Source organism: Nyctibius grandis, chromosome 1 (assembly GCF_013368605.1).
Source record: "Nyctibius grandis isolate bNycGra1 chromosome 1, bNycGra1.pri, whole genome shotgun sequence".
In the NCBI taxonomy this organism is placed as follows: domain Eukaryota; kingdom Metazoa; phylum Chordata; class Aves; order Nyctibiiformes; family Nyctibiidae; genus Nyctibius; species Nyctibius grandis.
The window spans coordinates 97,256,299-97,283,084 of NC_090658.1; the positions used below are offsets into that span (position 1 = coordinate 97,256,299).

Consider the following 26,786-nt stretch of genomic DNA (forward strand, 5'->3'; position numbering starts at 1 on the left):
GAGAGGGGACAACTGCCAGAGGACTCAAGCTAAAGTAAAGGCAGTTGCTTACAGTCTGTTTGGAAGTTTTTAGTGGAGCTCTGAAATTAGAGATATAGATATTGCATTTCTAAACATTTGATTGATTTTAATAAAGGGTTCATTTAATAATATTTAATTATATTATTACATAGGAATTTTGCAAAACTCACTAACATTGCAAAGCAGAATTATTATTTTCATTAGAGAAAGAAAGCTTTAAGTTACAAAATGTAACATTAGCTGTGACAATATCTTAGGAAAGTCTTTGCATCAGTTGCTTCCATCAAGCTCAAGTTACCTGATGGCTTATATTTTACATTTGTTCTTACAATTTTCTCAAGTTGCATTAGGTGAAATGCAACTTATTTTTCCAATTCAAATTATTTTTGATTCTGGAAAATCAATGCTCCATGCTGAGCTTAAATTTTGGATTTTTTTAAACATGGATATTCTTAACAGACATGCATTTTTTTCTTTTATGCATCTTTGCCTCGAAAATGTGTTCACAACACCACAAATAATCTATTCAGATGTAGCAGATTTTGAAGCGGCAGAACTGGAAGTGTGCATCTGAGGGTTACGTTTAGCTGAAGCGTCACAAAACAGTCGCTGATCTGCTGCTTTCCAGGGTCCTGTTTTTGATCAGCACAGTCACTATTAGCTGCACGTTCCTGGTTTTGCAAGGAAGGAGGAAGTAAGAAGATACCAAGGGAAGAAACGAATGTTGGGAGTCTAGCCAAACCGTGGGTGCCAGCAGTATCACCAGGATGCAGCTGAGTGAGAGTGAAGAGGTGTCTCCAGTTTTTGGGGCAGCTCTCCTGGATCGCCTTCTGGAAAGCGAAGATGGTTTTGTGCAGCTCAGTCCTGGCCTTCCTATTTCTTTTATCAGATTTACAGCAATGTCACTTCACTCATGCTGTGCTTGTTGGTATAACGCCGCAGACCCTGCAACTCCTCAGGCCCCGACAAAGCTGCCATACCCTCTGGCTGGCTCATGGAGGTGCTGGGATGGGTGATCCTTACTCAGGCAGGAGAGTCAGCTCAGTCTGTGACTCCCTGCAACAACAAAAGGGCTCTGACCCTGACCCGAAATCATCTAGCTGAGAACACACTAAGCTAGAGAAAAATCACCACTCTTACTTTTGCGAGGGAAAGGAAATGTAGGGAAGGCAGAACAGAAGAACATCAGGTAAAGACTATAATCAGGAGAGCTAACAGGGAGAACAAGGCTCCTACCAGAAGACGTGAACACAGGAGTGGGGATATTAACCTCAGAAACGTCGGTACCCAAAGAATAGATAAAAACTGCTGTAAAATTGGAAGGTGATAATATTCAGGTACAAGGAACCCACAGGTGATTTGCACGACATCCGTTTCAGTTATAATACTGAATAGAGTGGAAGGTGAAGAAAACTGTATTTTATATTGGACTTCTTCAGTCACTGAAGTAATGATTAAAAGTAATGGTTTAAAAGTAACAATTTCTCATAGACAGAACAGGGAGCAACAGGCATGAGCACAAATTGTTACTATTATATATTATATATAATTACCATTAAAATTGTAATACATTTAAAATTGCTTACCATTGGACAAATACCTGGCTATCTGTATATATCTATCTTACTCCCATTTACACTTTTAAAACATCTCCCCAAACTTAATGTATTTTCTTCTAAAGAAACATAATTAATTTCTTATCTGTTTTCTACCCTAATCCTGAATGTTCAAAATAGTAACACTATGTAATAGCTTGTCCAAAACAAAGTTATCATTTATGAGTTTAGGACAATGTATTTTATGTTGTATTGAGTAGTACTAATTTAGTTAAGTTTGGGATGAAGCTATCTAAATATATCATCCAAACTGTAAACTGTTTAAGCTGCTAAATTAGATGTGATGGATGTTTTTAAGTGTGATTACCTTTTCTCTCAAACTCAAAGCCTTTTATGACAAAGCTTTTAATAGCAGTGAAGAATAGGTTTCACAAGGTCCTCTCAATAATCATATGTGAATGAGAGGCTCTCAGGGATATTCTTCTTGAGGACATGCTTTTGGAAAAAAATCCTAAACGTTTCTTCACACTCACTAACAACATTCATCTAAATCAGTATTCCAGTTTAAGAAAACAGGCCATGAGACAGAGAAAAATTGAGAGAATGACTTAACTCATACAATACAGCAGAACATCTTTGTAGATGAATGAGAATAAAATTATTTTTAGAACAAGCCTTTCTGCTGCAAAAATCTAATGTCTCAGGATGGTTCATGGAAAAAAACACAGAAACAAAAATACTTTTTTTTTTTAAGATTTTGAGTTTCCACTCAACTGCCCCTTTACGTTTATACCGAAAGAAACCTATAAGGAGTGGAGAAAGTCACACTAGGCAATTTATTATATTGAGCTGAGAAAGTAGGTCCCTGAGTTAATAAAAAAAAAGTGAATTTAAAGTCTAGGAACACTCTTCAGTTCTGTCCTTTCAAAACCTTCTGTGATGAAATTTTCCCAAAAATTCGAATTTAAGTAATGCAACAGTGGTATTAATTGGTACAAACTGATCTGGCTAACACTGTTCCTTCATGAAAACTTAAGCCATTATAAACACAGATAAACCTTCCTTTCCTACTCACTTCACTTTCTAATTGCTGCAAATTGCTATAAATTGTTGCAAACATTAATTGGAAAAACATTGCATTGCCTGGCTACTGGAAAAAATAAATTTTGTCCATGTACAGTACATGTATATTTCTAATAGTCCAGATTATAAAAATACACAGATCTTACACAGATGAAACAATCTTTTCTAAACTGTTTTCAGTTTAAATCAACTGTTTTATGGTCATTGGACATACATAACTATGTAAGTCAGTATGCTAATAAAAGCAACAACACATGCCAGAAAAAGCGCACTTTCTCTCTATGTATTTATACACATAAATCTTTATTTAAAATGTTCCCTCAACATAGTTTCTACTATTTAGCCTACTAAGTTTCTAAGTTACCAGCATGTATCATTAAGGTTTGGTTCTAGCAAGTTCCCCAGTTTAACGTCTGTCAGTGATATAGAACATAAAACAGGATACCTATTACTGGTTGACAACTGAGCAGAAATTGTAAGAAACTTAGGTTGATTCATCTACACTATTTCTAGCGCAAACGTGTTCTGGTATCCTGACTATAGTGAAAACATGGTTAACACAAATCAGATCAAAAGGGAAAGTTTCAAAATAGCTACAAACAATTTAGATGTCTACAAAAGACTGAAAAATCTGAGCCCCAGTCTTTGAGAACTGTGTGCCTGCATTACCCTTGCAGATAGGAGGAACTGTCTTTATATCGAAATGCCCTCAGATGCTGGTTTTGTTGACACTACCTTTGTCTGCATTGAGGCAGTTAGCAAGGCTGTGCCTCTGTCCTAGCATCCAAGCTTCCCTTGGTCATGCCACAGATTGTGCGTGAGTGCTAGGGTCTCCCACTTTCCCAGCCTGGGTAAAAGGCTGAAATCCACTTGAAATCAGAGCTGTTGGTATCTTCACAAGCCTGGACCCTGGCCACAGTCCTGCACTTTGTTTCACTGCTTTTACAGCTGTGAAAACTGGGATGTGGGCAACCCATCGAGCAAGCTCCCAAGTGCGGTGACTCATGGGAGAAGCCCTGGTGGCCACCAGGTGGCCACTATTCAAGTCACTTCCCATCTGGCCTCCTCAGGATCTGCCTCCTCTCTCTGTGCCCTTCCTCCTCTCCCTCCTCTCCTGGCCAGACTGTGCCATGATCCAGACAGTGCCGGGTGGGATGGCCTCTCCTTGAGGTTGGGGACTGTTAAAACAGCCACATTCAAACAGCAACCCCAAATAGCGAAGCATCAAAGCCAAGGACTCCTGGATGTTTAATAGCAAAATACATTCATGAAGGGGTAGGTATGAAGAGGTGACAAATGAATACAGCTGTATTTTCAGTGTTTTAGGATTGATATATGACATAATTTAATTTGTTGTATAATCACATACATTACTGAAATGAACTGCAGACAGATGACATCTGAGCGTTCAAGTGCCAAGCTGAAGTGTAGGAGGGTATCGCAGGTTGATTAACTAACTTTTAAGAAAAAATCTTGCTAGCAAATATATTATAAATGCAGTACATATGTTGAAAATATATTCATTATAACAGAAAAATCCTACCAACGCAGGCCATCTGCTTTTGACTGATAGGTTTGGTAAACTGTCAGAATATCTGGTAAACTGTTACAAATCTCATTTAATGAATATCTCAAAAACATATATAGCTCACATTACTGGCAAGCTTTTAATGAAAATATATATCGAAGAATCAAATATGTGTGAAATCTGAATTTCAATTACTCAATAAGATAAAGAACAAAGGCTGTAGAAAAACAGCAAGAGCTCCATCTGTCCCTTCTGAGATGAATCAAAATCCCCCAAATGATCTAAAAGCCACGGTTATCAGCTTCTTAAGAAATATAATTTTTCCATTAGTAATTCCTTTAATATTATAGAGCATTTAAAATAATTCTGTAGAGACCTAAAGCAAACTAAAAAGAGAATACAAGTTCAGCCCCCTGTGAATATTTGCAGAAGTTCTGTCCAAAAGGTAGGTATTCTCACCATTCCTTTTCATTATCTGAAATTTTTCATATTTCCCATTACCATCTCATTAACATACCACAAAATATTATTATGACCTTGTAAGGCCTAGTTGACGATCCCACTGATGTGTAACCATGCCCCTCCTGGACTGCTCCTCTATGCAAAGACAAACTCATGCACAGTCCTCTGCAGGACTGGGACCACTGATGTGCACGTAATAGCTTCTCCCTTTGTTTTAAAAGATTGTCCATACGTTAAAGGCATGTGTTTCTCTAAGGAGAAATAACATCTTTATTTTGAATGCAATAAACATTTACTAAGAGAACTTCTACCAATACCCAACTGACTTCAGAAATAATCCCTAATTTTCTTGAACATTTAAATTGCACTGGCATGAAAATGCTAGACTCTAGAGACTTTTCACTGTGATGGAAGATCATATACACCAAAAAGAGAAACCACTTTTTCCATCACAGCATGTCAGGTACAACACGCCACAGCCTCCAGTCCTTTTCCAGGCAGCTTTATTCCCTGACAGACACCGTTACTCTGCTCCTTGCTCTCTGCCTCATCATGGCCAAGCGCAGGACTGTGGTACAGCATCTACCCGCATAGGTTGTCTTTATGGAAATGCCTATAAGTAGCTTAAAACTGTAAGAATCCAGTTTCTGTAAAAACGCAGATGATATAAACTGAATGTCATGTAGTCTCAATGTTTTCTCTACAAATATCATTCTTACACACTCTGACGTTAGTACTGAATGGTGTGATTAGCCCCATACATAGAAGACATTAATAGCGACATACAGTGAATGGAGTAGGTGCAGGCAGCTGTCAGATTCTATAGAATAACTCTGGAAAAATGCAAACTATTACTTACCACATCTAGAAACTCCACACCTCCTTTCATAGCTCCTTCCCCCCAACCTATCTGTGATGGCAAACAATCTTCTGAAAGAGGAGAAGATGCTGCTGCTTCCTCTGAAGGCTGCAGCTGCATTTTGTAGACTACCAGAGACGTCCATGGTCTCTCCTCACTCTTCTTTGTGTGTACAAATGCTTTACTAAGTTCAACATTAGATTCTCATATAAATCTGCCTTACCCTGCCACTAAGCTGCTACCATAACATGAAATTCAGCTTTGGTTTTATTTCCCAGGGTAGGGATAGACTCCATAATCTCCCTGTAAGTATTTTATTGATGGTATTTTTACACCCGTTTTAAGTTGCTTTGCTATCACAAACTGTGTTTCACATTACCCTGTTTTCAGTTTCTACAGTTCATATGTTTAGATTTTGAAACACTTTTTTCTTTTACTAAATGGTATTCAAAACCAGTTTCTTTTTAGTTACATGTATTTTTCTTAAAGCGGTAATAACGGCAGCAGAAACCCAGAACACTCTAGCCTTGCTAAGTGACTATTTGACAGCCTGTAATTTCTCTGTCATTAAAATACATATTCTAGCACTGAGTTCATGTTGGAAGAATGTTACCCTGAGGAACAGTCTTTTCTCATAGTATGTAATTTAAGTTTACTTAACACACTGTGCATTAAAACAAAAAGCAGTCAGTTCTGGGAAGAGAAATTCTGATATAAATGACCATTTAAAACAGTAGGAAGTACAGCTACTTCTCATAAAGGAATTCCAGAACGCCATTCACTGCATATATTATCTAGGAAGTGTCTGATTGTTAATGAACCAGTATCTTTTCTTTGGTATTGCTACCGTAATATAAAATAATTGTTTGCTTTACCAAATAATAAATGGCAAATACACATGGGATTCTGGAAGGCCATGCAATAAGCATTGTGTACAAACTAACTATCAGGACTACCCTTATAACATATATACAGTGAGGATCTGAAAGAATGCTTGAAGTTGAATAAAGCAGTCTTTAAGATTACTTTTTCCAGTAATATTTTTATCCAGTAATACGAATTTTTAAAACCTCTTCTTCTATTCTCCTACAAACAGCTCGACAGAGACTAGCTTCCTCTTCTGCTATACTTTACAAAATGCCTAGCTAGCAATTATCCAGTCCCAGAAATATCTGCTACTGATAGCCGATTTAACTCATATTTTAGAAAACAACAGGAAAACTTTCAAAACTCCAAAGAGGGCCTACAGGCCTTGAGAAAATGTTGAAATTTTGAGAGGAGATATGCAGCAACCGTTCCATCTCATGTAATTTTTGGAATGAAAAGATGCCTGGGGGCAGTAAACAGTGGAAATTACTTGTTCTTGAGCAGTTATTTTTGTATATACTGTTTGGTCTCAGTTTTCTATCCCATGTAAGACAACCACCATTAAAGAGCATCTGAGTGCACTCTAGAAGTGCACAGCACAGAACATTACTGCCTTTCACATGCTCAGTTTAGTATCCCCTGTGGCAGCAGTACCCTGTCAACTCTAATAGTTTTACTAGTAACAGTGATATTAACACATATATTTACATTGCTGCATATTTAGGAAACTGTGGGAAAGATCAAAGAAACAGACCTGCAAGAGGGCTGGATTCTGCAAAGTTATTTCACCCTTGCAAGAGCCCCTGGACATCACCATGGGAAAGCCGCCGCTCCCACAGACACCATTTCACTAACACGGGAGCACAGCAACGTCACACAGGAGCTGCTGACCCCTCTGCAGCCAGGCATGATATGCGTCGGACAAACACAAAGCAATTTGTGAGGGTTTCCTAAATGCTAAAAGTTTTGTAGAGTAAAGTGCCGCGACGCCCATGGGGTGTATGGTGCCACCCCCAACTCCTCAGAGTGCCCCCCGCCACCATGCAGGCACAGAACACAGAGACCATTAGAGCTGACATTCCTATTGCAAAGTGCTGCAAGTAAAACGCATTATTAACCCATATTAATGCAAACATGGTAGAAGGAATAGGAAAGGGATGGTAAATGAATGAGAAGCAGATACTTTGATACAACATTTTCTTTAAATCTGGAATTTTCAAATTTATTGTGACAGGTAATAGTTTGGAAATGTCATACGTATTAGTTTAGAAATAATTTTAGAACCTCAGTAAAGCTCTCGAAGGGCACAACTGTACCAGTAATTTCATAGTGGGTATCCATCAAGAAAAATGTTTTTAACCATGAACACTGTATTTAGCACGTATTCAGAACATGTTCAATCATGTGAATACAAAGAAAATATTAATTACAGATAATTATCATTGTATTTTCAAAATAGCCAATGGGGCAGTTAATATTTTTCAGCCCCTTTATCTGTTTTACTACAGATACCTATGTAATCAACTGATTTGTTGCTGTTTGAGGTAGTTGTTTTAAAGTTTACAGTGGGATGATTGAGCACTAAGAAGTGCATTACTTTACTGTCCCTACAAAGGCTGGGCTAACATGTTTGTGCTGCTTCTCTTTTTGAGCTAACATGGTCAGAGTTACCTTGGGTAACTGCACAGCAATGCATAGCTCTACATACAAACATCAGATCTGCAGTTGCAAATTCATTATTAATGTTCTGTAGTGAAAAGATTTTACTAATTAACTGAGCCACCCACTAGTTCATCATTATTATTTCCTGCAGCATTGTAGATGCCTTGGTTTTCCAGAGCATTCAAGAGTGTAAAACCTAATTAATTTGTGGGGACTTGATGACAGGACAAAGTAGCTGCAAGCTATGCAATACTGCTCTTTCTCACAGATATTCTTGTTATGCTACCAAAGTCTTAGTCAGGAACAAAGATAGATAACATATAGAGAATTCAACAGTACTCTAGTAGTTCAGTCACTGAAATATGAGGATTATGCAAACATTTTAATAGCATTACTTACAGAGCTACTGGGGAAGAAGAGATTATTTGGCAGAGAGAATTCAATTTGCTTTGGAGCAGCACAATACTTTAGCCGCATAGACTTCTTTCCAGCCCCAGATTAGAACTTCGTCAGATAGCAAATCCTAAAACAATAACAACAATAAGTAACCCAGGATTCTTACAAAATAATTGTACCACAAATAGTCCAGAAAGATGCAGTGATGCCCTCACAGATTGGCAGCTGATTCATATGATGCTAGAGTTACCATGGTAATTTTCAGTTCAATTTTATTAAATCAACAGATAACACATATGCGTGTTCTGCTGTCACTACAGGCCTACAAGTTGCCAGAAGTACAGGGCTACACAGCTGGTAAAACAGAAGTGTGCACAGAAGTCTTTACAGAGCAGGTCAGAAATCTGAAATCAGAAGATAATGCTAAATTTTACAGCATTATTTGAATGTCATGATTTAAAATTACACTATAATTTATGAGAGTCTTGTCCAGTGGCTTTTATGTAAGCATCTTCCTATTTAGCTCAAAACCAGCAGAGTATTTGTTTTGCCCATCCCATTACTATCACTGCTGGAGTGTGCCACAGAGAGCTGGCTGGGTCTTAGCAGGATAAGCTAAATCTGAGTGCTCAGATCCAGCAGGAGATAGCAGCTTAGACTTAGGGTTTGAGGCTCACACACATCTGTGTCTGGTGGCACCAAAGCCTTTCAAGTCAACTCCACAGCTCCACCCCACCAGCCCCACTCCCTGTCCTGGAGGCCTCAGCCTGGCAGGTTGCCCCACCACTCTGTCGTATATTTTGATCTGGTTTACTGACCAGCTTTTTCTGCTGTGATCTCAGTTTCTGAGGCATGCATGTTCAATGACAGCAGGATTTGCAATCTGTTCTAAACCTATCTCTTCATTTCTCCTCTGGTATCTTTTCAGCTGACAAAATATGCTACCTGTACAAACAGATTTCCTCCCAACCTACCGACAACAAGTTGGATATCATGGTTAACTCTATCATATACCTCAATTTTCCCAAACATGTTTTCAGTACCCAGTTTTCAGGACACAGTATTCCCATTATATATATTTCCAGAGGCCATCAACACCTTCACAATGGGCCAAACCTCTGGTCCTGGAGACTGTGCCTTTAAGAGGTGAGCATAGCAGTAAAAGACCCTGAACAGGGAAGAAGGAATTAAAACACTTGGAACAAGGCTTAGGAAAAAGCACATTTCCTGCCAGAATTGAAATGCTGAAAGATCCCTATCACGTAAGTTGTTAAAATCAACACTAAAAGTCATTTTAATTGCTTGGATATGTAAAGAAATGGATGATGTCCAAGTTTTGGGCCCACAGAAGTCAATTGGAAGCTTTGGGGCATTGAATTATGTCAAAAACAATTCAACTAGCCTAGCTGCTGTGCCATTTCATCTACCAGTCTTCTCAGCAGCAAGAGTTGAGTCTTATTTGATCATGTAGCAGGGCTGTGCTTCAGAGAAGGAACATATTGATTAAAGTTTTACAATATCATGTTTATAATCACATCTGGTCGAGGCTGAATGGCATCTCTGGAGACCATCTAGTCCAACACACTGCTCAGAGCAGGGTCACCTAGAGCAGGTTGCTCAGGACCATGTCCAAATGGCTTTTGAGTATCTCCACGGATGGAGGCTCCACAACATCTCTGGGCAATCTGCTCCGGTGTTTGACCACCCTCGCAGCAAAAAATGTTTTTTCTGATCTCATGTTTGAGTGGAATTTAGTGTGCTTCAGTTTGTGCCCACTGACTCATGTCCTTTCAAGAATAAAGTGTTTCACTGGCATGGTTTGAAAGAGCAGATAAGCATGTAAAAGACACGACTCCAAAAGATAATTCTGGAGTAATAACTCTTCTTACACACAGCTTTGAATAGTATGCTACTTAGGATGCTGTGTGGAGTACTCTAAACACACTTTAATTAGAAAAAGAATGAACCCTGTCAGTTAAGAAGGAAAAAGAAACCCAGAGATCTTCATACTCCTGAATTTGGTAGATTTATTAACTGATCTACCAAATGCTCTCTCAACCACAATTGCACTATGGATTCTTTCTTTGTGCTATTAATAAACAAATGAGTAAGGAAGGTGCGACCACCTCCCTTCTCCTACAGACCACCATGGCACTAGATAAAGCTAGTTAACATCATCACTTAAATTATTCAAACTGGAACAGGCTTTGCAATTCTGTGAAACAATGCTGGAAGACAACTGAAAATTCAGAAAGGGCATTGCCAACTTTAAAGACTAAATTAAATCAATTAAAATTATTTGGGTGATTAAACAGAGGCATGTTTTTAAATTATTGGCTCAAATGTCAAAACCTTCTGATAAAAAACACAACGATCCATGAATGCAGTAATTGAGGACCTGGAGAAGAAGCTACCAAAGGTCCCTTTCATCACTACCATAACTCAAAAGGTCTACAGGAAAAAGAATGCAGGAAAAGGAATATCACATAAACGGAATAATGGCTTTACAGTTCTTCTAATGTGTCACAAGTACTTTTTTCCCCCAACATTATGCAGACTTATTAGAGGCTTTATTTTGAGGTCACAGTGGACAAGTTGAGAACTATTTTCAGCTTATGTGTCAGACAGAAAGAAATTACCTCGGGAAAAGAAATACTGCTTATATGTGTGTATATATTATACTACACTCCATGAAGAAATATATATTTACAAGTATTTGTAGAAATGAGACTGACAAATTTTCTCATTCTAAAGCAAAATGGACATATTTCTTTATCAACATTTTAATAAATTTTAATTCATACATTAAAGAAATTAAGAAAACATTACTGTACCAACTAGCTAACTATAGATGGTGGGAATGACAAAAGATGGCAAGCTGCAATGTTACACATGAGGCCACACACATACATGCTCTACTTCCTAGCAGTAATATATAACAACAGTCTTGTATTTCAACAATTAGCAACTTGATATGACAATAAAAAGCACCAAGTAATCTTCCCATTACAATCATACAAAATTAGGGTGAAAAGATAGCACGTGTTTTTCTAAAGAGATTGTATTTTATTATTCATTATGCTCCTGCCAAAGAATACAGAATCAAGGAAATACTTTCATGGTTCCACTTTTGGCACGCTGAATCATAGCTACCACAGAGAAAGTGTAACAGATTCGTGTTCTCAATTGTCTTCCAGAAACTGATGTATAATAGAAAAAAGAATAAAAATTACGATCAGTATTCTTTCTAAACATCCAAAACGCTCTTGCCACCATGTTATATTAAAATCAAATCACAAAGAGATCTGATTCAGAAATTTCTCTCCATTTCAATTACAAACACATACAGAGAACCGTTTATATTATATCTTTGCTTTGCTTTATATACAGGACAAATTGGGAAAGGTTACTGATTCTCAAACAGACTATTAGCACACACAAAGAATTACCATAATAGAATTATAATGAAGGTACCAGCAATTTTTCATCTAAATAAGGCTTCTTAATGCTATGTTCAGCACTTCTGATTTTTGCAAAATGCAATTTTCTAAAAGGGAAATGTGAAATTTTAATGACTCACAAAATGATAAGGAAATACAAATACAGGCAATAAAACATAATTCCAGGGAATCTTTTCCCATGTTAATACATAGTTAACTGTTTGTATAGTAATTTTAAAACACATTTACATATACCATAACACGACTTTCTGTAAGAGGATACCGTTTATCTGTCAAACAATTTAACTGAACTTTTACTTCTATGGCAATTATGCCATACTAGTCTTCGGATACAAAGTCTCCAAGTAATACAGACGAACTCACTAAAAACCCACCACTCATTTCTGGAAGTGTTTCCTCCCTCTTGGGTATGGATAGCAAAACATGACTATCGATAAACAGAAAAAGACATTCCATTGCTGAACTTGTAATATTAAAACATTTTTAAAAGCTACATTATCAAAATGGGAAAAATATGACAAAATACTTTTATGTATTTTTCAATGCTGAATTTTCAATACTATTGTGAAATCATCTTTTTCTGTCTCGTACAGCCCATACACATTACTCATCCTCAGTCTTTTAAATATTTAGGTTCAAAAAGTTAATCTTCAGCATATATAAAAAATCTTCATATAACATCCAATAGAAAGCATGTATAAATGCCAAAAGAAGGAAAAGTTGATGTAGCTGCCCTGCACTATTTTCAAACGTCTAAGATGTCTGCATAAATAAGTATGAATCACTAATTATTTTAGCATCTCATAGGACAGCTAATAGGAATTAAGTTGTTATACTCAGTTATACTCCAGTATAAAAACTCAACAGTTCCTTAAAGGAAGCTGCCAACACCACACATGGAATTGTGTTTTATAAAAATCACAACAGGTTTTATACTTCAAGAAGGTTTCACTAGTCTTTAAAAACAATGTTGCTTTTCTCGTTGGCCTTGCATCAATCAAAGTCTGCTCCCCATCTCCTGCTACATGCACACACATATACTGGTAAAAAGGAAGGTCAAATTGGTTTGTCTCATACCTGACTGAAAGAGTTGGGTGCCTGGAAAGAGCACTTTATCCTGCACTAAGATGAATATCAAATATGATAGTTACAGTATATTTGCCTCTCAAGGTGCCTCTTTTCCTCTCTATAGGTTGACACACAACCTTTAGTTGCTGAGTCTTGCTGAGTCTAAGGTAGATGCCTTAAGTCCAGACACCGAAGTTCTGATTGGTGAGGTGATTCCACCTTACTGATTGCATAAAATAGATCAGAAAATAATCTCATTTCAAAGGCTGCATTAATAGCGATAGCCTTAAAATAAGTTATTTTGCTCATGTCTTACCAGTACACTGATGTCTTAACACACATCCTTTAACACTTACTGTTGTCACTAATATCACCCATACTGAACTTAACTTATGCATATAAAATTCTTTTGGACTTACTTGAATATAAATCAGCATCATGCTACAAAATTCACCACTAACATTCACTGAGTGAATCCTTGAGGTCAACATTCTTGCGTGAATATTTAACTAATCAGAAGCATGCACTTCTATACTGTAATAAATCTAAACATGTGTTATTCAACTCCCAAACTCTTAACCACTAATCTACAAGACACACTCATTGAAAGAAATACCATGTCTAGCACTTTTAGAGATGTAAGTGCCAACAACAAGCAACATCAAGCTAAAGAATCTAATGCTGGAAGAGATCTGAATGCCAAAGTACAAATTGCTTCGAAGTACAATTAGAGTATTTGTCAATGCAGCTCCCTGCTGAGGGACAGCCGCTGTTCACTGGAGCGTAGAAGGACATCAGCTTTCCATACCTATGCATACTGGCAATCACAGGTCATGTATCTTTGGTCTGACCAGCATGGCCTTGTGTATGTCCCTATAGACAGAGAAATTAACAGCCTGAGTGGCATCCCCCATAGAGACAGAGAAGTAAGCTGCAAGAGGCATAGGTGAGAGGATTATCTGTAATACAATGGAGAAATACAGTCATTTTTTTTAAAAAAACCCTGAGAACCTCTTATATGAGGAGAGTAAGAGAGAATGGCTGTTTTGGCACAGCAAAAACAAGAAAAAAAAAGGGAGCATGATCCATATGTATGGATACATTGGGGGCAGAGAGGGAGGAGAGACAAGAGACAGAGGAACATGGTTGGCACAAAAGCAAATGCATATAAACTAGCAATGAAGAAAATCAAGCTTCGAGTTAGATGTCTGTTTCTAACCATAAAAATAGCTGGATTTTGGAACATCCTTGTGCAACGTGTGAGCTAGTTCAACAAGAAGATGCCTTCATTCAGGTATTCATCATGCAAAGACATTGCTAATTGTACAAGAGGACTAGATAACCTTAAAATCTCTGTAGCAAAAGAGCATAGAAAACAGAAGTAAAATAGTCCTACAATTCATGTTTCATGCACATAGGGGTTTTTCTTAATTATTTTAGGAGTTGTTCCTTTCCAAAAAGCTGTTAAGCAGAGTTTATGGAGCTGAAGATAGCATAAGATGAAAGATAGGGTTCATTGTAGTAAAAAAAAGTTAAAAGAATGCAAAATTAGAATTACAAATAACTATGATATTTTTTAAATATAATGAGTAAAAAAGTCTACATAGGCACATTGCATTGATAATATCAAGAAGATAACAGGCCATTTGGCATTTGTTTTCACTTGACATTGACAGCATATTCAATTTCAATAATTATCTAATATTTCAGTTTGTTATAAACCTTCTGACAACTGTAAGAAATCAAGGCTCCCCCATGAGATCCACAGACGTTTGATATATCTTTACAGCTAGAGGAATTTTCCTTAGATCATTATTTTACAAAGATAAGATCAAAATTAAAACATCAGAAAAACATCGAACATTTTGACATGTGAAACTGGAGGAGACCCTTTTATATTGAAAGCATTATATATTTACAGTTGTTTTTAATTAAGATACAAACTAAGTCAACTTTTCAGTGCGCACAGTATAAGCCTAAGAAGGGTCTAAACTGCAGTGACTAAAGCTTTGTCTGTACTGCAAAAACTGGTAAAGGATTCTGGATGATTGCTACAGTTTCACCTCAATCCATGAAAAGTCCAGAAAACTGACTCTCTACAATTACCACTCTCTCATCTTCTAAATTTTTTTTCAGCATCCCAAATGGTATCATTACTCAGATGAATAAGTTGTAAAGTCCTGAGTGTATTATGAATTCTTACTTATGTGTGGCTAGTGTATTTTTTAAGCATAAGTACATACATTTAGCTATCAATCCTGGAACTTCCCTGGAAAGCCTGCTGTGCAAAATCATGTAGCAGTTAGAAATGTGAAACACTCAATCACCGGCTTTGCGTGGTCTCTTCTGGCAGTAACTTCCACAGCGGGGGCTTTTCTTCTGAGGATGGTTTGCACAGGAAACAAGCCAGGAGTCTCTTCTACCCTTCTGCATGGTACGTGGCAAAGAATGGCGTGTTTCACTTTTTCTAAAGGTAGACATTTCCAATCTATCAGATGGTTTTGCAGATGGAGAATTTTAGTTCTGTTCTGATGAGCACAAACTGCAAGTGAAGTTCACAGAGAAAAACTATATGTTCATTTGGCCATTCTGTTGTCCAAGAAAAGCACTGCTGGTGACCTAGAATCATAGAATGGTTTGGGTTGGAAGGGACCTTAAAGGTCATCTAGTTCCAACCCCCCTGCCACAAGCAGGGACACCTTTCCACTATGCGACGTTGCTCAAAGACACATCCAGCTTGGCCTTAAACACTGCCAGGGAGGGGGCAGCCACAACTTCTCTGGGCAACCTGTGCCAGTGTCTCACCACCCTCACAGTCAATAATTTCTTTCTAAGATCTAATCTAAATCTACCCTCTTTTAGTTTAAAACCATTACCCCTCGTCCTATCACTACATGCCCTTGTAAAAAGTCCCTCTCCTGCTTTCCTGTAGGCCCCCTTCAGGTACTGGAAGGCTGCTATTAGGTGTCCCCGGAGCCTTCTCTTCTCCAGGCTGAAGAGCCCCAGCTCTCTCAGCCTGTCTTCACAGGAGAGGTGCTCCAGCCCTCTGATCATCTTCATGACCCTCCTCTGGACTCGTTCCAACAGCTCCATGTCCTTCTTCTGTTGGGGGCCCCAGAGCTGGATGCAGTACTCCAGGTGGGGACTTGAGAGTAACCACGGAAATACAGTGGAGCACAGGATAGTTGACAGTGCTCATGTACATCCTTAAGCTAATTCTTGGTATATTTTTAGTTATGCCAAACTCTTTTTCTTATCTGATATACAGCAAATGAATTTCATGAAATTACAGTTACTAAAAATAGCACTTAGCTGGGTTCAGGTTCCCTCGATCATGTGTTATGTGACACCACCAACTCAGAGAACATTCTGAAGGCTGGACCCTTACTCCACAAGCCGGATAAGTACTCAAAACGAAGCAGAATGTTACAGGGCCTACAAAAAACACTAAAAGCACATTTGAAATGAAAAGACTTCTTCCTGCTCCCTTTTTTGACTTTAGGTGGGGGGACTCAGCGCATAGCATTTCACTGAAGCGTCACTGACAGAGTCACCTTTAGGTCATGCTTCTATGGTGTATGGTATGATGACTCTTTATTGCCTCCTGAGTGGAAAGGGTTTATAATAATAAAAGCTCATGGAAAGTGAAAGCAGCTATCTTGCTGCCAACCTGCAGAAATCTTTGTCCTCATAGAACCATGACCAGCATTGACAGCCTTTGGAGAGAGCAATAAAGAGATCTCCAACGTAAATGTAAGCTCCAGCATAAATGTAGTGTGAACCATCTTAGTGTTTGTGGTCTCCGGTTAGTAAAACAACTGTATTTGTTTTCTTAGGTAAAATTAGCAGTGTATTGGCTGGGAGAAGAACTGGTTTGTATCTTCAGAACAAATATGGTGAACAAGCTACTGGATCTGCCTGAAAACTCCTACCAGCCACAGCAGAAAACAGATTTATAAGGAACAGTCTTGACTGCGCAGCCCACTGAGTCACTTAGAGGTCCATACTCCAACTTTTGCTATATTTCTTAGAGCAAAATTACATGAAACACAGTTTCTGAAAATCACATCAGTGTACGTAACTGCATATGGTGTAACTCCCAGTTACTGAGAAATCATTCAGTGTGTTAACTAACTGTAAGAAACCAAGAGCTCACATCTTTTGATATTAAATGATATGGTGATGTGTTTTCATCTTCTTTTGCTCAAATACAACATCAGTAGACATCAAGTTCTGATTATATTGTTCCGTATTATCACTGATAGCTTCCTTCTGCCATAATCCCAAAAAGCATCAGCAGCTTTTTTGGGGGACAGAAACTAAGACTCCTTCCACATTTGAATCAAATAGCAAAATAATAAATTCCTTCCATTATACAATATTAGATACAGAGAGGATTTTCTCCTTCATTTACATGAACTGTGCATGAATTTTGATGAGAAACTCTGAATTCCAAAAGTAACTCCCCCAGCAGCATCTGAGCCTCTCAACCTCAAACTCAAAATATTGAACTTCTTGCAATCCCAGTAACTATCGTTCCTCTGCAAAATTCAAAGCAATTACTTCATGCAAAATATTCCACCTCTCTGCCTCTCACTTCCACAGCTCTGTATATTATCCAGGGAGAGATAAAAGTACAGACACTGTTCAATGGATCAGCGGGACCGAGAGAGCCAAGCGCCTGGCTGCAGAGCAGTGTACACAATCTGTGTACCAGACCATTACTGGTGCAAAAGGCAATAATTCTTTCTGAATTCTGCATCCCTAGTAAACTTGGGTTTTGTCCCTTGATATTTCACATTTATCCAACTTCCTTCTCTTCAATTTAGATCTTTATTTAGCTCACAAAGTAGGCATTATCCTAAGTAGGTAGAGTATTCATCTTTTGGCATCAGTGCCAGTTACCCCTGGCAACCAATCTTTGAAGGGAAACCTTATTTTCATCTGGTGACTCAAAACAGGACTAAAGGGTCAGCTGCAAAGCAAATGCAAGAAGGCAGCTCTTAAGCCTGAAAAGTGTTTATTAAAGGGCCTGCTTTCATTTGCAGAGTTGAAATGTCAAAGACAAATTAGTTTTTTTAAAAAATTATTATGTCACATGACTGGGGGAAACCTCCCTAAAAAGTGACATGCTGGTGCTCACTTAAAAAATGGATGCAATAGCTTTACATTTCAAGAAGCACATCCACTTGGAAGAAGACTCAAGGATGTATGAGATACATACTGACCTAATTTAAATAAGAAGAAACCACACAGTCTAATTACAAAAGCTAGAAACAACGACACTAGGATGTTTGAGACACATCAGTATACATACATACACACACAGTGTATCTCACCCTTCTCCTTGGCTGAGACCTATGTGTGCTATACATGTTGAGTTTAGACAAAGTAGTCCTGTGACCAAGCAATATAAACACTGAATTAAAAATGGATCCTATGGCAAATGAAAATGGTAAAACAAATTATATAGGAGTTATCTGAGACTCAGCCTGTGGACCTGCAGAGCAGTGATGCTTTCTGCAGATACAACATGCGAGTCTCCATAAAGACATGAATGCAGAACAAACTTTGACTACCTTCTGCCAAGGCTGGGAACCAGACTTTCGCTTAGTTTGGAACACCTGAAGCAAAATCTCTCAGGATCGGGAAAAAAAAAACACCTCCTTTGATGACAGTGGGTTCAGTACAATTAAGCTTTGTCATCTGTTATGCACCTGGTGGCCTTGAAAATGTTGCCAAGGCAGAATGAGTCTATAGCACGATAGCAGTACAAACAACTCTACGTGATAGCAGCACACAGCATGACATCCATCTGACAAAGACAGATACTGCCTAACACGTCACCTGACCCTTAAAATCAGTGTAGAAAAGCTGTTACTTTTAGAGGGCAATTCATCTTGTTAGAAACTAGAGGTCTAAAGAAGGCCAGATGAACTACACCCTAATGCCTATTTCTCTGCAGTGGCTATTAAGGGAGCGTAGGATGACTGCCTCCCTCTGAGACATCCACAGCCCAGCACAGTGTCTAACGCTGGGGACACAATGCCCACTCCAAAGCCAGAGTAAGCATGGGTTCACCTCAGGAAACAGAAAGCCTGCGATCTCTTCTGAAATTCTCTTGAAATGTAAGTTGAAAGCCCAAATGGATATTATTCTTTTAAGTGGCTTACAAGGATCACATAAATACATTCCTGACTCTCTATATATGGGACGTGGGAATTTCAAAACAAGGCAACTCCAGAAACACCATTTACATTCATTCTTGCTTTTGAATACTTCAGATATACTTAATCATGGCTAACAGTTGAAGTTAAACTGCCAGACCCATCATTTTGTCTTGGCTTTGTTTTTGTCAGGACCAGTTAGGTTGAAAGACAAGAGCTTCTTATTTATGCTTATCAAAAGTACATGGGAAAATATAACATAATTTAAAAATTGTTTTCTCTCAAGGAAATAGCTTTAGTCAGTGAGCAGCACTGCAACTACTGACCAAGCATGCATAGGTCAACATTGCTCAGCAAAAATATCAACTGCTATTTTTTATTTTAATTTGCATTTATAAAAATAGAATCAGGACATGCAGTTATTTGTTTCACAAGTGTTGGAAGAATGCACACGCAATATTTACCATTTGGGCATAACCTGTTTCTACTGAAGTTAATCAAATGACGTTAATTTAAATGGAAAAAGGATCTGTTCATGTCTGCAATACCATCTACTGTGTATTATTGCTTCCATAAGCAAATAATGGAGGACATGTGATGCTTTTATTTTCAGTACTTGGATTTCTTCCCTCTCAAGTGCATTAGGATAAAATTAGTAAGCTATATTTCTACCCACTTGTGATCAGCAATAAATACTCACTCTTGTAGCCTAGTGCACTTTTCCCTGGTGCAACCTAATTAATGCCCACTTTTAAAAATTCAGATATGGGGATTCACATTTCTTCTTTTTGGGTAGAAAAAGAACAAGGAAAGATGATACAATGGAGCTTGTATGATAACAGACTATAGGTCTTTAGGGTGGGGAAAAAAAATCCTGACTAAAGTGGGGATGTCTACACAATCATGAAGTGAAAAGAAAACATTTACTATTTGTCATAGCTCAAAAATTAGGGACATAGAGTGAAACTATGCAGGGGAAACTGCTTTGGGTCTGCTGAGTACAACAGAAAGAATTCAGTTTCCAGTTCAGAAAGCAATGAACACTTATCAGAAATCGAGGTGGTTACCAGGGGAGGCATCAAGGAGGACCTCATCTCCTTCACTCCTTCTCTAAGAATCCATTACTGGCCTGTACTGGGAGATTGGAAATTAGGGTAGATAAAAACCTAGGCTGATTCCATAAGGCTATTTCATGACAAGAATGACCAGTGGGGTTTTTACTTAATATTATAATTTTCTATTGTCAATTGAGAAGAATCTGCTTCTAGAATACTATTCTTCTAAGTACTTTTTACCCAATTAGAAGCACATTTGTGCTTCTGATTGACCTTCCAACTGACTTTTGGTGAACGCTCATTTATCTTGATCCAATTGATAAATCACATCTATGGGATAGAAAAATGTATGTGATAGATAAATATATTTCTGTAAACTTGATTACAAATTCCTGACAAGACCCAAAACTAACACTTATACTGTTATATACTATATAAAATTATATCTCATAATCCTTAAGAAAATCCTGGGTTAGCCAGGACAGAGCCTCTGCTACAGGTGTCAAAGCACTATAAAAGCACAGGCGTAAGGGCCAACATCTTCACGCTACATCTCTGAACTGGTGCAGAATTATTAAAACCTGGGTGGATGGAAATCAATTCAGTCTGTTCATGACTAGAAAGGGAAATAGACTGACTATGGATGACCATAGAAACAGCGCCAGAGACACCCAGAAGACACATTTATATAGACTCTTATTAATATGAACAGCTAAGTCTAAGGCAAACTTTTGCCCATGTGAACTGCTGGATTGAAAGTGTAGACTGCTTATTCTGATCTTATCAAGGCATATCCAGTTCCCATTGGGCAGATGTTTGTTTTTTTATGCAAACATTTGCCCCTTTGACCTGCTTTTTTAAAAGTTTGTTTTAGGCCACAGAACAGCTTCCTTCTTGTTGTTCCTTTAAACTTAAGAATATATTTATCAGTGTTACTCCTTAAACACTGACCTGCTAAGAAAGCAAAAGTTTATTTGAAAATAGCCTAGACTTGATTCAATGTGGTCTCCCCTTCTTATGATACTAACTCATACCCATGGGCACAAAGCAACCTGTGTAAAAAAAGGGAAATAATCTGTTCTCTCTCTCTCCAGAGGTCTTCACAGGAGGTGAAGAAAGTACGTTTGTCTTCTTGTTGGGATTTACCTTTTATCAAGAGAGTCTAATGCTCAGTGTCAACGAAAAAAGTGAGAAAGAGCAGAGCTTATCCAAAAGCAAAATGGATTCTGTTTGTGATGCTTTTGGAACAATCACTTTTCAGGAAAGCCAGCTATAGAAGAGTTTCAATACCCCATCTAATGCTTTTATTTTTAATCTGAATGTTGTCCTTACATGTTATAATGAAAGTGTTAAAGGTAATACAACATTTGTGGATCAATTTAAAGAACTGAGCTTAATAACTGAAAGAGCATGATTTTAAATTAATAGGAAACGTTTATTTAAATTTATTAAAATATTTTCTTGAATATTTGCTCTTTCATTTTGTTTCCTGATGAAAGATCTATTTTCTTGATTGCTACCTACTAAAACCTGTTGGCTTCCAATTAACCACAACTTTTTGGCACTACTTGTTGCTAACCAGGAGTCTACACAGATCATATTTTTACACACACAGAAACTATATATAAATTAAAACATATTTACAAAGCTTTGTATCAAAATGTATTCATTTGCTGACATTTTGCATTTTAACTTATGAAACAGTGAAACAGTAACTTTTTTTAGTAATTTGTGTCAAACTGCTTTCAGATGGAAACTAGAATCATAAAATGTAGAAAATAATGTTCTAAAAATAGTTATGTAAGTTTATCAGACTTCTGGATTCATACACACAAACACAGTCTCCTCCCTCCTCAAGATTATTAAAACCGTTTAGGAAAATGATCTACAAATCAAAAGGAAGTCATATTTTCAGCTAAATGAGCTGAAACTCCTGATGATCAGGTCTTTAAGGAATTTAAGATTAAGAGATATTTTTTTTTTATATATAAAATTGGAGAGAATGCAACTGCATTCCAATTCCAAATTAATCTCTTTAGCTATTGAACCGAACAGGCCGAAAATACTATTTCTTTATCCACACAACAGACTAGAGACTACTACAGGGAGGTTAAGCCAGAAATTTTCACATTTAGTGGCATGTCAAACATGTTGGCTCTAAAATTTGTAGCACTGAAACATTTTTGAAATAAAATATAACAGTATATCATAGTAAATATTGACTGATATATTACAATTTTAAACAGGAAGAAAAACTTTATAGAAAAAAAACCCTTACTTGAATAAAGTAGACAAAACCAATTCCAATTGTTATACACCACAACACACATACATGCATTATATCCACCTCCTGAAAAAGATTGGTGTGTGGTGTGAATCCTATAGCTTCCCAGCTTTCCAGCATTGTACCGATCAGTACAGTACTTTTCAACAAGAAAGAAACCATACAATAGTTTCTCTTTAGTCTCTGGTGTCAGGAATAACATCATTTTTAAAATAGCCCTAAAACAAAAGTGGGCAAATTGGGTCACAACAGCCAAGCACTGTGTGGGACAGCAGGTTCTGTACTGAGCCACACAAGACCTGGTCATTCTGATTTGCCTCACTTTGCATTTCAGCATCTTCTTCTGGCCCCAGCAACAGAGTTGTTTCCTGGAAGACCTCTGTGGTTTCTGACAGTCTTGTATTCCAGTCAAAGCCAAATACACATTCAGGATCAACCGCAGGAAAAAGAGTGGTCATGGAACCAGGGTGATATCAAAAAAGTTTATGAAAATAAGCATGACATTCAATCAGTCTATGCATAAGGGAACTGTACTAAGTATAGAGAAAAATTTACTAACTAGGCAATAAATTGAGCTCTGTTTGTCACAAAAAAGCAAGCCACTTTTCTGCTCTGAAGTTTGTTTAAATGCTAAAAAAGTTCTAATTTCTGAATAAATTTAAGTTTACTGCAAACTGTAACTAGCTAAAGACTCTCTTGACACAGATTCTTTTTCTGTTAGTAGGTACCTTCATCAATGTATTTGTATTTTATATATATATTTTTTAACAGTTGGACTTGATGATCTTAAAGGTCCTTTCCAACTAAAACGATTCTATGATTATGTTAAGAGGCTACCAGACACCAAGGATAAGCCTTAGCCCCATTTGCATGGATGAGTCTGACTTTATCATCTATTCCTGAAATAGAATTTAGGCAAACTATACTCCTCTTGTACCCCATCAAGTCCAGCTTTGTGTCTGCTATTGTATTTTCTCCCACCTAATTTTGTCTTTCTAAGACCATTTTTGCTTAAAAACACCTCACTTCTGCAAACCATTGACTAACATTTTTTAAATTTAAATTATCACAACTGTTAATAATATCCAACTGAATTTTCTGTCCAGAATGGGGAGTCCTCATTCTTGACACGATGCATTATGTCAATTCGGTTGGAAATGAATAAAGGAAGAACAATCCTACAATGCAGTGAAACAGTAATAACGGTTGAAGCACTCAGTTTCCAACATGATGCTTCATCCTCATGTAGAACAGTATGTAAGAGGAGTTAATTTTTAACTGTGCATAAGCATGATGAGGATTTGCACATGGTTGCTCGCATTGTCAAACCAGAACACCAGCTCCCCACGCTGAATGAAGATCTCGGAGGTCCTCCTTCCACCTGCTTCTAAGTTACAATGCCAAGAAACTGTTAGTCTTTTTTGCTCCACAGACTCCAACTATAATCTCACAAAATGTCTTTTTTCCATAAACAAAGCCAAAAATAACTTCTTAGTCATTTGATTGTGAGCAGAATAGCCTTTTATCAAAGCACTGCAACACTGCTGACAGATAGGGCAGTAATTATCACCCTCCCCAAATATGTAACCTAGAAGGACATATAGTCCTTATCAGAGCAATAAAAATCCAGCTAAGGGGAACCATACTGCTTGCTCAGTTCTTGACAAGTTTTTTAAGTCTGTAATAAGTCTGTTCTAATACAATTGTAACAATTATATTTAGATAATCTGCCTAATAAGCCTTAACCAGGAATACCATACAGATAGAGGACAAACCCTCTCACAACACATTATGCTAAGAAGTAAAGATTTGGGGGTTATGTTGACTTTTTAATGCCTGTTGGAGGCAGAAGGCCACACCAAACACACGTACCAAATGGCAAATAACCCCGCGGCAGTCAAACACTGGCAGCGGTAAACCCCGCCCCCCCCCCCCAGCACCTGCAGAAAGGGCAACAAATCCCCAGCCTTCTGGGCTTCACTTCAAAGTAAAACCGCTCATAAGCATCTCAAAACTATTCAACTGTGACAGTCAGACTTACCTCAAATCTCACACTGATGACAAAATGCGGCTTATGTGAGTCTGCTGTGTACACACAAAGGAGCTGCTGTATTTATCAAAGATCTCATGTTCAGTAAGACTGATTTCAAATAAACGTAGCTATCTGTGTTGCTCAGAAATGGGAGGAAGTGAAATACTATCGTATTTTCTGTTATTACAGGCACATATCCCATAGCGTAGCAGGATCTAATTAGAGCTAGTACAACATTAGTATGACATTAATGATTATTAATGCCAATTTGGACAAAATCGGACCTCTCACAAGGATTTGATCCATTTATTAATTCCCATTTTTCAGGATACCTTCCAGAAGCAGAGAAGACAGTGTTTTTGTCATTGCAAACATGAAAAAGGCATGTACACTCTATTTTGTTCTGGGTTGGTGCACTTCATTGAAATTATGTGCCTGAAGCAGTCAGGCTGCAAAACCAGGATGCTCACTACGAAAGTGGCCCAGAACAAAAGGTGCAAAAGTAGTATTCAGGCAGATACTTTACAATTTGAAATGATAAGCTGGAGCTGGGGAAGCATGTTTCATACACAGCTTCAATTTCACTCTCTGATTTCAGTCAGTGACTGTTTCTTGTGGGGTCAACTGGAAAAAAACTTTTTGGCTCTTTGCTCAAAGAGAGTTATTTCCAAGCTGAACAAGAAAAACACTCCAACACTTTCTGTTTGTGGACACATGGAAAGTAAAAATACCTGGAACAATAAAGGACTAGATTTTTTAAATGAGAATAAAATGGTAATAGTCTCCTACCTGTGCAATAGTGCTGTAGCAAGCCAACTCAGGGAGGATACTGGATGTTAAGCTTGAGCTTCCCCAAAGTCAGAGTGAATGCCCTAGCAGTCAGCAGATGCAACAGTATCATAGAATCATAGAATGGTTTGGGTTGGAAGGGACCTTTAAAGGTCATCTAGTCCAACCCCTGCAGTGTGCAGGGACATCTTCAACTAGATCAGGTTTCTCAGAGCCCTGTCCAACCTGACTCGACCTTCAGTGTTTCCAGGGATGGAAAACTCTCTGGGCCACCTGTTCCAGTGTTTCACCACCCTCATTGTAAAACAATTTCTTCTTTATATCTAGTCTGAATCTACCCTCTTTTAGTTTAAAACCATTACCCCGTGTCCTATCGCAACAGGCCCTGCTAAAAATCATCTGGAGCAGTTCCATATTGCACAAAATGCTTAAAAATTACTGATAAACCAATCAATTCCCATGAAGGATATTCATATATACAAAATGTAAAGGTGCACAGAAGAGATGGAGAACCTCCTCCAAAACACTTCGTAAACTTGTAGCTTAAAGTTCTCTCCAAGAAAATACAAGTGCAAGAAGTGCACGTAACCAGAGACCACAACCATTTGTCCTTGGTGACTTTCTGAATCTAAACCCAACCACCCTATTTGATGAAACAGCTCATCAAATTGGGGATATGCTTGCAAATAGCTTCAGGATGATGTTTAGACTGCCAGTCAAAAAAATGTCCCCCAGATCTAGTCACCACAACCCAGTATTTAAAATGCTACGGTCAGGGAGACCACAAAAAAACTTATCCAACTTTGAACTTTAGGAAACATCACAGGTAGTGTGTTTAATAAATACATACATACAAAATGGTAGTATTATATGTAAGACCTGAAAAAATGTAAAAGCAAACTAATATATAAAGAGTATGCAGAAATTGTAATTACTCCACAGAATTAAAATATAAATAAAAATCAACATTTAACCAGTGATAATTATATCTTTAAGCTTTTGCTTAAAATACGGGAACAAATTCTGTTTGCAGTTGTACCATTCTAAGCAGAGATACTGCTTTGAAAAGTAAAACTTGAAGTATGAATTTAGAGGTATAAAACTCACCACTTTTGGTATGTGACCACTACATATGTATCTTTAGCACGTCCTCTAACTAGTAGTTTTCCTTGTCTATGTGATGGTAGTTCCTTAAAATAAGTAAAATAAAAGGTTATCATCAACACACAGCCTTTGTTACTGCACTGGCTGTTGTGTGTTCTTTTTTTTTTTTCCTTTTTTTTCTCCCTCATTTAGACAAAGAAGGGGGAAAAGAGAAAAAGAAAAAAAAGAATGTATTCCTGCTGCTTGCTTGCAGAGAAATGTGTACTCCAGATTGGACAGTGAACTCAGAGTTGTTTTGATTTTAATACTTAATTCATTAGTAATGGAAAAACTTCACATCATAGTAAAGGAATAATCTGGTGAATTTTTCAACTTGTAGGACATTGTTTTTG

At 37.6% G+C, this 26,786-nt stretch overlaps 1 protein-coding gene across 11 annotated transcripts in view; it reads right to left on the bottom strand.

Annotated features, from left to right (window-relative positions):
* Positions 1-26,786, bottom strand: part of KCNQ5 (potassium voltage-gated channel subfamily Q member 5) — a 318,037-nt gene that overhangs the window by 245,661 nt on the left and 45,590 nt on the right. For 4 of the 11 annotated variants that reach the window (XM_068415048.1, XM_068415015.1, XM_068415006.1 and 1 more), the window contains exons 1-2: positions 25,291-25,390; positions 8,438-8,561 (exon numbers count right to left, since the gene is read on the bottom strand). The exons of 4 other annotated variants lie outside the window; for them this stretch is intronic. The gene's annotated coding sequence lies outside the window, so the exon portion shown is untranslated. Of the gene's footprint in view, positions 1-8,437; positions 8,562-25,290; positions 25,391-26,786 lie in introns of those variants that run through there. 3 more of the 11 variants (XM_068415066.1, XM_068415039.1, XM_068415030.1) reach the window with 2 other exon arrangements.